Here is an 11,792-nt window from a genome sequence, read left to right as displayed (position 1 = left end):
ACAAAAGTTACGGGTGTAAAATACCATATTTAATTAGTAACTTATTTTTTATGTTTAGATATTTGTTTCTTTTATTGTTTTTATATTCTATTGAAACTATTTAAAAAAATTGAATTAAGTTTTTATTTTTGGTAAAAAAACTCAATGTGATTTTTTCGTTAAATTGATGTTAGTGTTGTTTGACAATACTGTATGTCAAAATTTGAGTCTGTCATGTGTTAAAATCTAATTATTATGTATCAAAATCTAGACATTTTTATGTTGCATGTTTAAATTAGAACAATTTTAAAATAAAAAATTATTCAAATTTTGACACATGACAAACTTAAATTTTAACAAATGATATTATCAAATGTGTTAATGTCAATGTTAATCTAACAAAATATGTCACATTAAATCATTTTACAAAAATAGAATAAAAAACAAATATAAGGATAAAAATAAATAAAAAATATAAATATAAAAATTAAATTAGTAATTAAGCCTTAATAGTAAAACTAAAAGTTAATGGTTAAGGAGTGTAAGGTTAATGTTAACTAGTTATTTTATTAGAAGGTATATTTGGAAGGTGCGATGAAAAAGTGAAGAGAAGAAAAGGAAAAATGTAAGAAATGAGAGAAAATAAAAAAGTAAATTAGAAAGTTAAGGAAATATATTTCCATTACAATATCATTCTATTAACTTATTACATTTAAAAAAAATAATCTTATAATAAATTATAAAATTAAATATGTTTTTAGTAATACTAAAATATGTCTTAATCTTAAATTTTGATATAGTTTAATTTTCAAAAATTTTAAATATTTTAAATATAAATAGATATAGTTATCCTAAAATAATAGCATTAATATTTTTTTAATGTGTTAAACAACGTTTCAATCTAACATATATTTAGATACTACAGATATATTTAACTTATAATTATACTATACTCATAATTAATGATAATATCATTTTTAACATAAATTGTTATAAAACAATATAATATATACCTTATCAATTCACATTTACGTAAAAATGTTTCTTACACACAAACATTTTTATTTTTTAAATTTTCAAAATATTTATTAAAATATATTTTCTGTCTCACTTTTTCTTCCTACAAACAAAGATCGAGTCACGGGTGTCGATACATTTCATTATTGTCTTTGCCGTGAACAGGTGCAGTCGGAGGAAATGAATGAAAAGAAAAGACGAATATGAACATGTACGATCCTCTACCCTACCTCAATTTTCTTACACAACTTTTTTTAGTTTCAATTTTTCTCTATCTTCGGTTCTTCAAAATTCAATTTCTCTACCACTTTTTCTTTACTACCAACAGAAGATTGACTCACGGGTTTAAATATATTTACGAGGGTTGATATTTTGAAGTTCATTAAAAAAATATTCTCTATTTAATAATTTTAAAAACTAATATTTTAGATATATTTATTTTATTTTTCCCTTTAGATTTTAATATTATTATATTATTAAAATAGACGTAGTAACTTTTTTACAAGTGTAAAAATATTATTTTCTACGTATAATTGTTGTTCTTGCAATGAATGTACGATCTCTCCGGGTTACGTAATAATATGACATGGTGACATTCTCTACATCTCATTACTTTTTTTTTTCTTTTACTATTTTAGCTTTCGTATTTTTCTTTTCTTGGTGTCCCCACCATTAATTTTATTTACTATTTAGGTGTCCATCTACCATCTTTTTCACATGTCAAAAATACCTTGGTTTCCACTATCTACATTTTTCGGATTGTTTTTATTCAAGGGTTTAGAAAAACCCTTAAATCAGAGCATCTATTTTGGACCAAAATCTTATTATAAATAGTAGTTTATATTAAAGAAAATCTTGACTAGGGTGGTAATCTTTAATTTATTTCCTCATTAATCCATTCTTTAATTATTATCGATTTGATTGTGTCTAAATGTAATAAGACTACTAAGATCTTGATAATTATTAATAATTTTTAATTAAGATAAAATAATAAATAAAGTGTAACATCACAATTAATAGAAAAAAAATTAAATAAAACATTACATACTTTAAAAAAATAAGCATAAGGTAATATGAAACAACCCTTATATTTATTGGAAAAAACAGTATAAGTCAAATCTCGGTCATTCTTCTGCCTTAGACTATGACCTTTTGCTACTCTCACCATATGAATCATTCTACTCTATATGTAATCTTACTTCAATCCATAGTGTGAGGGCCCCTTTTTATTTTTGCCCTAAAAGTTAGTGGGCTGCCCTTGTAAGTGGGCCTAAGGTCGGCCCAACAGATAAAGTCATTAGGTCTGCCCTAAACATTTCACTTCTTCGCATTTTCAGAAAATTGTTATCCTTGCATTAGAGCCGCAGCCGTCTTCTACCTCTGCTAGGGTTTGGGGACCATCGTGAGCACGCCAGTTCGAACCCGTTTCCCTTCCTACGTAAGTGCTCCTTCTGTTTGTGTCTGTTTTCCCCCACTGTCACCCTAAGTAACTAATGTTTTCGCTGTTGGTCATGGTTTCCAGCTCTTGGAGTCGCCTCTTGAGGACTGCGTTCCATTGTTTAGGGTCAAGCTCGTGTCGGGTCTTTTGCTAGCTTAATCCCAGGTGAGGGAAGCTAGAACCCTATTGTTCGGTATAAAAATGGTTGCTTTGATGTTATTCCGTGATTTTCGTGCTTATATGTGACTGTGAGCGTATGGTGTGAGCTGATTTGTTGTTTGGGTATGAAACTGTGCTGATGGCAGAGAGGAATAGTGGCAGAGTCTGATAGACTCGCCTAGGCGAACCTGTCTCGCCTAGGCGAGAGTTACAGGGGCTCGCTTAAATATTTCCTCGCGAGGGGTCGCCCAGGCGACCCACTATACGTTTTGGGCGAGCGAACCACTCGCCCAGGCAAGAGGGGTCTCGCCTAAGCGAGATCCCGCAGTGGTTCCTGTTTCCGGTTTCGGGCCCTCGCCTAGGCAGAGGGGGCCTCGTCTGAGCGAGACTGTCTCGCCTGAGCGAGACTCCTCAGCTTGAGCGAGGTGGTGGGCGAGACAATGCTGGGATTTGATGTTTGTTTGTTCCTGAATGGTCTGTTTTGGTTGGGTATAAATGTATGATGAGTGATATGTATATAATGGAGTATGAGGTATACGTAGTATGATTCCTGAATTACAAATGATGGGTTTGGTATGAAAGTTGGCATGATCTCTACATGACTTGTATATGATGAGTTGGTTACATATGTACGTGTGTGGGGTCACAAACTTGGCATGAGCAATAATGAATCTTGGTGGTTGGTAAAGCTTTGGTATGGTTTGTAACATCCCGTCAGGATATTACTGATTTATAGATAAATAAAAGAAATAAATTAAAAACCACGTGCATTTAATAATACCTTATTTTCCCAAAATGCGGGAAAATTTAAAAACTTTATTAAACCATCAAACAAAGTCTATGAATACCAAAACCATAACGTTATAAAATTTCCCATCAGGGTTTACAACTATTTTCAAAGGCAATAAAGAAAACATAAACATTTCCCCACGTCCAACCCCTCTTCGCGGCTAAGCGTCACCTGAGCCACCTGCATCAACAGAATCTGCTCCCGTGTACCGCGTACACGATCATCGCCACACACACGCAGATAGGGTGAGCTTAACAATTAAGTCACATATATAAAGTTGCAGAAACATAAGCATATATACACAAGAGATCGTACATAACATAAATATCTCACATTGCACTATTCTTTAATTCCTACCATCTGACCCCCAATCAGATTATTCGTGTTCTACAACGTCTAAGGATTTCTTCAAGGTGACTTGTTGACATACCTATCGGCCACAACCAATAGAGCACGTGCGGGAAAACATGCTACGGATCAAACACCGCAACGCCATGTAGAGTTCCCATATACGAACATAGTCCGTATCGTCCCAAGACTACCAAACTCGTCAGCCAACAACTGAGGAGGACAATCTTTCTGGACCCATCCGTACTGGCCACAACCAGCACACTCACACCAGCAACACTCGCCAACCCGAGCCACAACTCAAGGGTTCCTCGTGTTCATCCACCATCCCGAGCCACAACTCATGAGATGCTATTCCGAGCCACAACTCAAGGAATACCACATGCTTAACCCCTATCCCGAGCCACAACTCATGGGATACGTTCCGAGTCACAACTCAAGGAACACCAGCAACCTCACCCTTAAAGCATCACTAGACGCCTTGTAGATCACAAATTCCTAATCAAAACTCAAAGCTACAGTAGTATAAATCGCCTGGCGGAGGACACGTGCCGCCAGGCGCTGCCAGCTTCCAGACCGCCTGGCGGGTGTCGCGTACCGTTAGGCGCACAGCGCCTTTAAATTTCTCTCGCAACAGCGACCGCCGGGCGGAACTACTCTGCCGCCAAGCGCTCACCACCTCGAGACCTCACTGTTATCTCGCTACCACCTGGCGGTTCACATCCCACCGCCAGGCGCCATGATAGTACAACACTTTAAGGTGTTGTTGCTCGTGTATATGCAGTTTCTTACCTTATTTCCACTCGCTCAATCACCAGTATCATATAATCGTAAAATTTCTATCATTGGTGAGGTCCAATCCTCAACCTCCTAACTTGTTAGCATCACCCATTCGATCATAACATTAAACTCCTTCCCTTCTTAACTTGTTAATACCCTTAGGTTCGTTACACTTAAGTTGTTGCCAAGTCCACTACGCTGTTTGCTCTCATTTCTAATAACTGGTCAGCTCTCATTCCCAATAACTGGTCAATTCTTAAAATCCCCCCTTGCACCCAACTATTTCAATATTCAGAATCACTAATACTCCATAATAAAGGAAGACCCCTACTATTTAATATCACTACCTCTTAAGGCAATTCACCCACCCTTGAGACTCATGCACAACTCCCTCATCAACCTTTCCAAACATCACGAAAATTTACACTTATTGATTCCAACCCTATCGAATAGAATCCATCCTCAGTGCACAACACCTCAGCCTGCAGTGTCTCTACCACTGCGCGGGCGCCTGGCGGCCAACCCACGAGCCTCCAGGCGGTGCTTACCATCTGGGTATTTTCCAGATTTTTCCTGCACCCAATGCCCGACCATTTTTTTCCATCTTCTTGAATACACACCAATCTAACCCCATCACAATCATAGCAATTCATTTTATACTTTCATCGATCACTAATTCTTATGCCCAATTCACAGTAACACATACCAATTTGTGGTTTCTGATAACATACATTCAACCCTAACTCATATTCACTGTTCCATTCATTTAAGCCTTCGATTTGATGGTTAGACCTATTGTTGGTCAACATTACCACTCTATAAGAATCACTACTGCCTTTTGCCCCGATCAGATTTCACCCAGAATTCCAACAAACCCAAAAACGAGTCAAAATACCCCGCACCGCCTGGCGGATTAACCAATCCTGCCAGGCTCCTCATCAGCAAATCCAGAAAATAGCTAAGACTCTTTGCGTCGCCTGGCGGCCGAGAATGTGCCGCCAGGCAGTTCCTCTTCCAGGAACCCAGAACACACGAAATAGCATGGGTCGCCTAGCGGTGGTTCATCACCCGCCAGGCGGTTTCTGGAAAATTCCAGAAACACGAAATTATAAAGAATTTAACAGTACACAAACAACCAATATACCATACAGTTACACATTATAATCATATGCATAAAAATTACGGAGTCCAGCTCCCCTAACCTGGATCCTTTTAAGCTTTAACCCTTGAACTTTGGATAGTTTTCCTTCGCACACTAGCCCTCCTTGGTTCCTCTATTTTCAACCTCTCAATCTCTCCCAAACCTCACCAAATTCCAGAATTTTCGCTCTCTCTCTGTAGTCAAATTTCCAGATTGCCAAACCCTTCTCTCTACCTCACTATAGCCTTTTAAAGGTGCCCTAAAAACTATGTTAATGCTTTAAAACGAAAATTACTTATTGAATGGAGTTTATTATCATTTACCAAACCATTATGGCTCCTTTCCAGCCACCTCTCGGCTGCCTTACCACTAGGGTTTCTTCCCAACCCTTTCATATTCAAGTCAAATCCAAAATGCCCAAAAAAATATAAAATTAATATAAGCTCTCCAAGGCTTGAACCCATAACCATGCATTTGCCAAATCAATATTAAACAATCATGCCAATTCATATTTCATGCTAGAAATCACAATTCAACTAACATAATATAGAAGAACCTGTTTTCATAGATTTAAATAATAAAACCATAACATCAAAAGTTAGCATACATAGGACTCGAACCCAAGTCCTCTCGCACAATCAAAGTACTCTCAACCACATGAGCTAACACTTTTCCACGTCATACTAACCATAATTTAATGTCATAATTATTTTCCCTCCCGTATTTATTAATTAATTAATTAATTAATTAAATTCTACGGGTCTTACAATACTCCCCCTTTTTAAATTTTTCGTCCTAAAAAAAGAGAACTTACCAGTGAAGAGATGAGGATAGGACCGCCTCATGACATCATCCATCTCCCATGTCATTTCTTGAGTTGCCTCATCCCATAGAACTTTCACGGTTCTGATTTCCTTCCCTCTGAGTTGTTTTGTTTGAGAATCCAAGATTCTCATTGGTCCGGCTCCAATGGTTAAGTCCTCCCGTATCTGCACATCGTCATGCTCCAGAACATGTGTAGGATCAGCTATGTATTTTCTCAACTGTGACCCATGGAAAACACGTGGCTTCTGCTTCCTCCTCTTGCCTGCTCTGAGTCGCGCGACTGTATAGTACCCAAAGCATACAGAAGAACCTGTTTTCATAAATTTAAATAATAAAACCATAACATCAAAAGTTAGCATACATAGGACTCGAACCCAAGTCCTCTCACACAATCAAAGTACTCTCAACCACATGAGCTAGCACTTTTCCACGTCATACCAACCATAATTTAATGTCATAATTATTTCCCCTCCCGTATTTATTAATTAATTAATCATTTAATTAATTAAATTCTACTGGTCTTACAAGGTTGACATGAGGAGAAACACCTTACTCATGATCGAGAATAACGAGTTGGTAATGATTCAACATATGAGAAATGGAGACTTGTTATGGGTTTTGGGTTGAAACCTTATGTGCAATGTATGTATTAATCCTAGGTTGTTTATGTATGCTGGTCCGTGTCAGTGCATAATTCCTTGGGGTCTCTAGGTGAGACTTTCAGGGTTGCGCTTCAGTGGTCGAGACGTAATTCCAAGGCCCCTGTTAGTGGGTGTCCATGGTGGTGCCCCATCTGTATAACTAGGTAAGGATTCAAGGTAAGGTTGCATCCTGACACTTTGAGGAGCCAGTTAGTCTCACCTAGAGCGAACTGACTCCTGTGGTGAGAGTAGTAGGAGGCCTGAAATCCATTAAGGACTAACCTTGTGGTGAGGGAAGTTGGATTCATCGTAACACTTGTAACACATAGCTCATGATCGAGCAGCTCGGGAGTGAGCAGAGGTATCCACCACAAGTGCAAGCATCTGTTGAATCCGACCAGGTTATACGTATCCAGATGAGTCGAGTCGAGTCGTAGTGTATTGATTGAAAAGTCTTAACATGCTTGGGTGTTATATTAATATTGGATGGGAATGTATATTTAACTGTATGAGATAAATGTTGAGTGGCTCTAGCTTACCCTCTCTTTTGTTTGTTATATGTTTCGTGGTGTGGCTTTTTCTGTTGCGATGATCATCAATTTGATTGATGGGAGCAGATGGGCGAGGTTCCAGAGGTCAGCAAAGAGATGGAGATTCCGCTGCATAGTCCGCGTGGACTGGTTTTTATGTCTGCATGAGTTTATTTAGGGTTACGACCCATGTATCTGTTCGTCCTTAGATTTATGCACTCTGGTTAACTTTTCCCTCTGGTTTCTTTCGGGCATCGTGGTGTGCCATGGGTTGTATGGAGTTGAGTTTAAAACTCCCAGACCGCGCTTTTATGTTATCTTTCCCGTAACATTCCTTTAATTTTACGTACTTAATTAAATGGGGTGTTACATTTATGGTATCAGAGCGGTCATTCCTTAGTTCTATGGACTTGGATGTTCGTTTAGCTTTCTCTGTGTCTTCTGAGCGTTCTTAGTTAAATTCTTGTCTTTATCGAGCCTAACTAAGTGATTTTCTGTGTGTTAGTGGACTATGCCACCTCCTCGTCGAGCTTCTCAATCATCCCAGGGGGACGCACCCGATATCGCCAAAGCCATAGAGGCGATGGTAGCAGCTATGACGCAGCAGAGTGCTGCGATGATGCAGCAGCATGAGGCATCCATGCAGCGACAGACGGCGTCGCTTGAGCAGCAACAGGCGGTGATGTAGCAGATGAGGCTACGAGGGTAGCTGCTGAGGATGCTCATCGATAGCATATGGAGGCCCTCTGCCAGCTGGAGGAGAACAGGGCGGTTGCCCCTGTGTTTGGTCCGGAACCACGACCTGCAGTCAGGGAGTGGAGCCTAGAGGACTTTCTGAAGCACCACCCGGCGAAGTTTGATGGGAAGACCAGTCCTGACGCCGCAGACCAATGGCTGAAGGACCTGGAGCGCATCTATGACGCCAAGATGTGCCCTGCGGAGAACAGGTTGGCGTTTTCAGTGTACATGCTCACGGGGGAGGCGGAGCATTGGTGGAGCAGCACCAGATCCATCCTAAAGGAGAGGGATGAGCCAGTGACATGGGAGAAATTCAGGGAGAGATTCCTCTCTGAGTATTTTCCAGACAGCATCCGGTACGCCAAGGAGGTGGAGTTCCTTCAGTTGACCCAGGGAGTGAAGACAGTAGCAGAGTATGTTGAGAGGTTCAAACACCTCAGCCGTTTCTACACCCTACCACTCGATGAGGAGTGGCGATGCAGGAAGTTCGAGAATGGGTTTCGCGGTGACATCCGCTTGATGGTAGCTCCCTTGTTCATCAAGGATTTTGCCGCTCTGGTAGAGAAGGCCAGGGTGATGGAGAAGATAAAGCGTGAGGTGGAAGGTCAACGCCCACCGCAGCCACAGCCGCCTCAGAGGATCGGTGGACCATCTAGGTGCAGACCCAGGCAGGAGGAGCGGAGAAGACCATATTGATGGACGTCCTTGGTGTAGGAGAGGAAGGAGATCCATGGAAGACACCAAAAAGAAGATGAAATGCAGCAGAAATGAAGATAAGAGCAAGAAGAGCTCTAGGCAATGGAGGTTTTTGGTGAAGATGAAGAATAGAAGTGAAGCTATGGTATGGAAGGTGGCTAGAGGAGATAAAGGAGAAGGTTAGCCATGTGTGCTCTCAAAATAATAGAAGAGTGGAGTGATCTCAACACAAACATTCTATTAGAAATTTCAAGAGTTAAAATGTACAAATGGTCTACTTTTGGCTTTTATATGTGAGCCTAAAAGCTAGACTAATTCTTGGCCCTTAGATTAAGCTTGGAGGAGAAGCTTTAATCATCACCCTTGGATGGTGGCTTGGAGAAGGAGGCATCTTCCTAGCCTTTGGATGAAGGCTTGGAAAAGAAGACACTCTCTTAGCCATTGGATGAAGAAGGCACATGGGTGGAGTGTGGACTTGGCTCCATGGGATGCATGATCCATGAGGTGTAGGAAGGAATGTTGACTTCCACTTAGTCCACCTTTGACCTTTGGTAGCTCATGGCCAAATCTCCTATTGGGCTTAATCAAGCCCAATTTTATCAATTTAACTACACAATGTTTGACTTATTATTCTAGAAAAACAAGGCCTAAACAATGGCCCAATTTAAATCTATACTACTTCCTTCATGCATAATCTCATATTTTAGAGATTTCTTTAGCCCATGTGAATAATCTAAAAAGCCCATGATTGACTTGATCATCTTGTGAGAGGCCCATGTGAATCTTTCTCATCATGCTTCTAGTGATTGGGCCTTGATGTGAGCTTGGGCTTGTTGATGCACTTGAGCTTGGGCTTGTTGGGGTCACATCACATATGATAGACCCCATCATCAACCTCAGGGGTCTAGGAGCTTTTCTCCTCAGCAGGGTCGAGTTCGGTGTTACACATGTGGAGGACCCCACCCGAGGTACGCTTGTCCACGTAGGGAGGGTTACCGTAGGTGCAACAACTGTGGCAAGGAAGGCCACTTTTGGAAGGATTGTCCCAACCTTGCCAGGGCAGTGACACACCCTCCAGTTCAGACTCCCCATCAGCATCAGTGGAGGGACAGAGGCAACAGGCCTCAGGCGACGGGCAGAGTCTATGCCATGATCGGGGCAGAGGCTGCAGGTTCAGGTAACCTGGTTATGGGTTATTGTGTGATTTCTAGATGAGATGTTGTGTGTTATATGATTCTGGAGCGACATACTCTTTTGTGTTAAATGCATGTGTGGAACGGTTGGGACTGCCGGTGCGCGAGCTGCAATGTGAGCTTGCAGTGTCTACTCCGGCGTCGGGTCTGGTCAGGACGTCGTCCTTATGTACTTGGTGCCCAGTGGAGGTAGAGGGACGCAGGTACAGGGTGAACTTAATCTGTCTGCCTCTACAGGAGTTGGAGGTGATCTTAGGGATGGATTGGCTCTCTACCAATCACATTCTAATGATTGTCGGGAAAAGAAGTTGTTGTTTCCCGACTCAGAGGAGCTTGAATTGGTGTCCCCTCAGGGGGTGGTGAGAGAGATCTAGAGTGGCGCGCAGTGCTTCATAATCTTCGCCCGTATGGAGGTGGGGGAGAGAGAGAACATCAGTTATACCGGTATTGCACGAGTTTGAAGACGTATTTCCGGATGAGGTACCTGGGTTGCCTCCCAGTAGAGAGGTGGAATTCTCTATAGATCTAGTACCAGGGACAGGCCCGGTGTCGATGGCCCCGTATCGCATGGCTCCGGCAGAGTTGGTAGAGCTCAAGAAACAGATAGAAGAGCTGATGGAGAAACAGTTCATCCAACCCAACACTTCGCCGTGGGGAGCACCAGTGTTGTTGGTGAAGAAGAAGAATGGGAGTTCGCGCATGTGTGTGGACTATAGGCAACTGAACAAGATGACGATCAAGAACAAGTATCCGCTCCCGAGAATCGATGACTTGATGGATCAGCTACATAGGTCATCGGTATTCTCAAAGATAGATCTAAGATCGGGTTACCACCAAATTTTAGTGAAGGCTGATGATGTGCAGAAGACGACGTTCAGATCCAGATATGACCACTATGAGTATGTGGTTATGCCGTTCGGTGTGACCAACGCCCCGACAGTGTTCATGGACTACATGAACAGGATCTTCCGACCTTTCCTAGATAAGTTTGTCGTGGTCTTCATAGACGACATCCTTATCTACTCCAGGACTCAGGAGGAGCATGCAGAACACTTGAGGTTGGTGCTTGGTGTTTTGAGAGAGAAGCAGCTGTATGCCAAGTTATCCAAGTGTGAGTTCTGGATGGATGAAGTTCAGTTCTTGGGGCATGTGATATCAGCCCAGGGGATTACAGTGGATCCGGCAAAGGTCAAGGCAATGGTAAAGTGGGAAAGTCCTAAGTCAGCCACAGAGATCAGGAGTTTTGTGGGCTTGGCGGGCTATTATAGGAGATTCATAGAGGGATTCTTCAAGATAGTGGCGCCTCTGACTTTGCTTACCCGGAAGGACCAACCTTTCACTTGGAAGGACAAGTGTGAGGAGAGTTTTCAAGAGCTAAAGAGGAGATTGATGAGTGCTTCTATATTGGTAATTCTGGATGTGGAGAAACCGTTTGAAGTCTACTGCGACGCGTCTCATCTCGGACTTGGCTGTGTCTTGATGCAAGAAAAGAAGGCGGTGGCGTATGCTTCACGACA

This window comes from Vigna unguiculata, chromosome 3 (assembly GCF_037176805.1).
Source record: "Vigna unguiculata cultivar grain cowpea cultivar isolate G323 ecotype 2 chromosome 3, ASM3717680v1, whole genome shotgun sequence".
Lineage (NCBI taxonomy): Eukaryota > Viridiplantae > Streptophyta > Magnoliopsida > Fabales > Fabaceae > Vigna > Vigna unguiculata.
The sequence above is the reverse complement of the archived record's forward strand: the minus strand, read 5'-3'. Positions refer to the sequence as shown.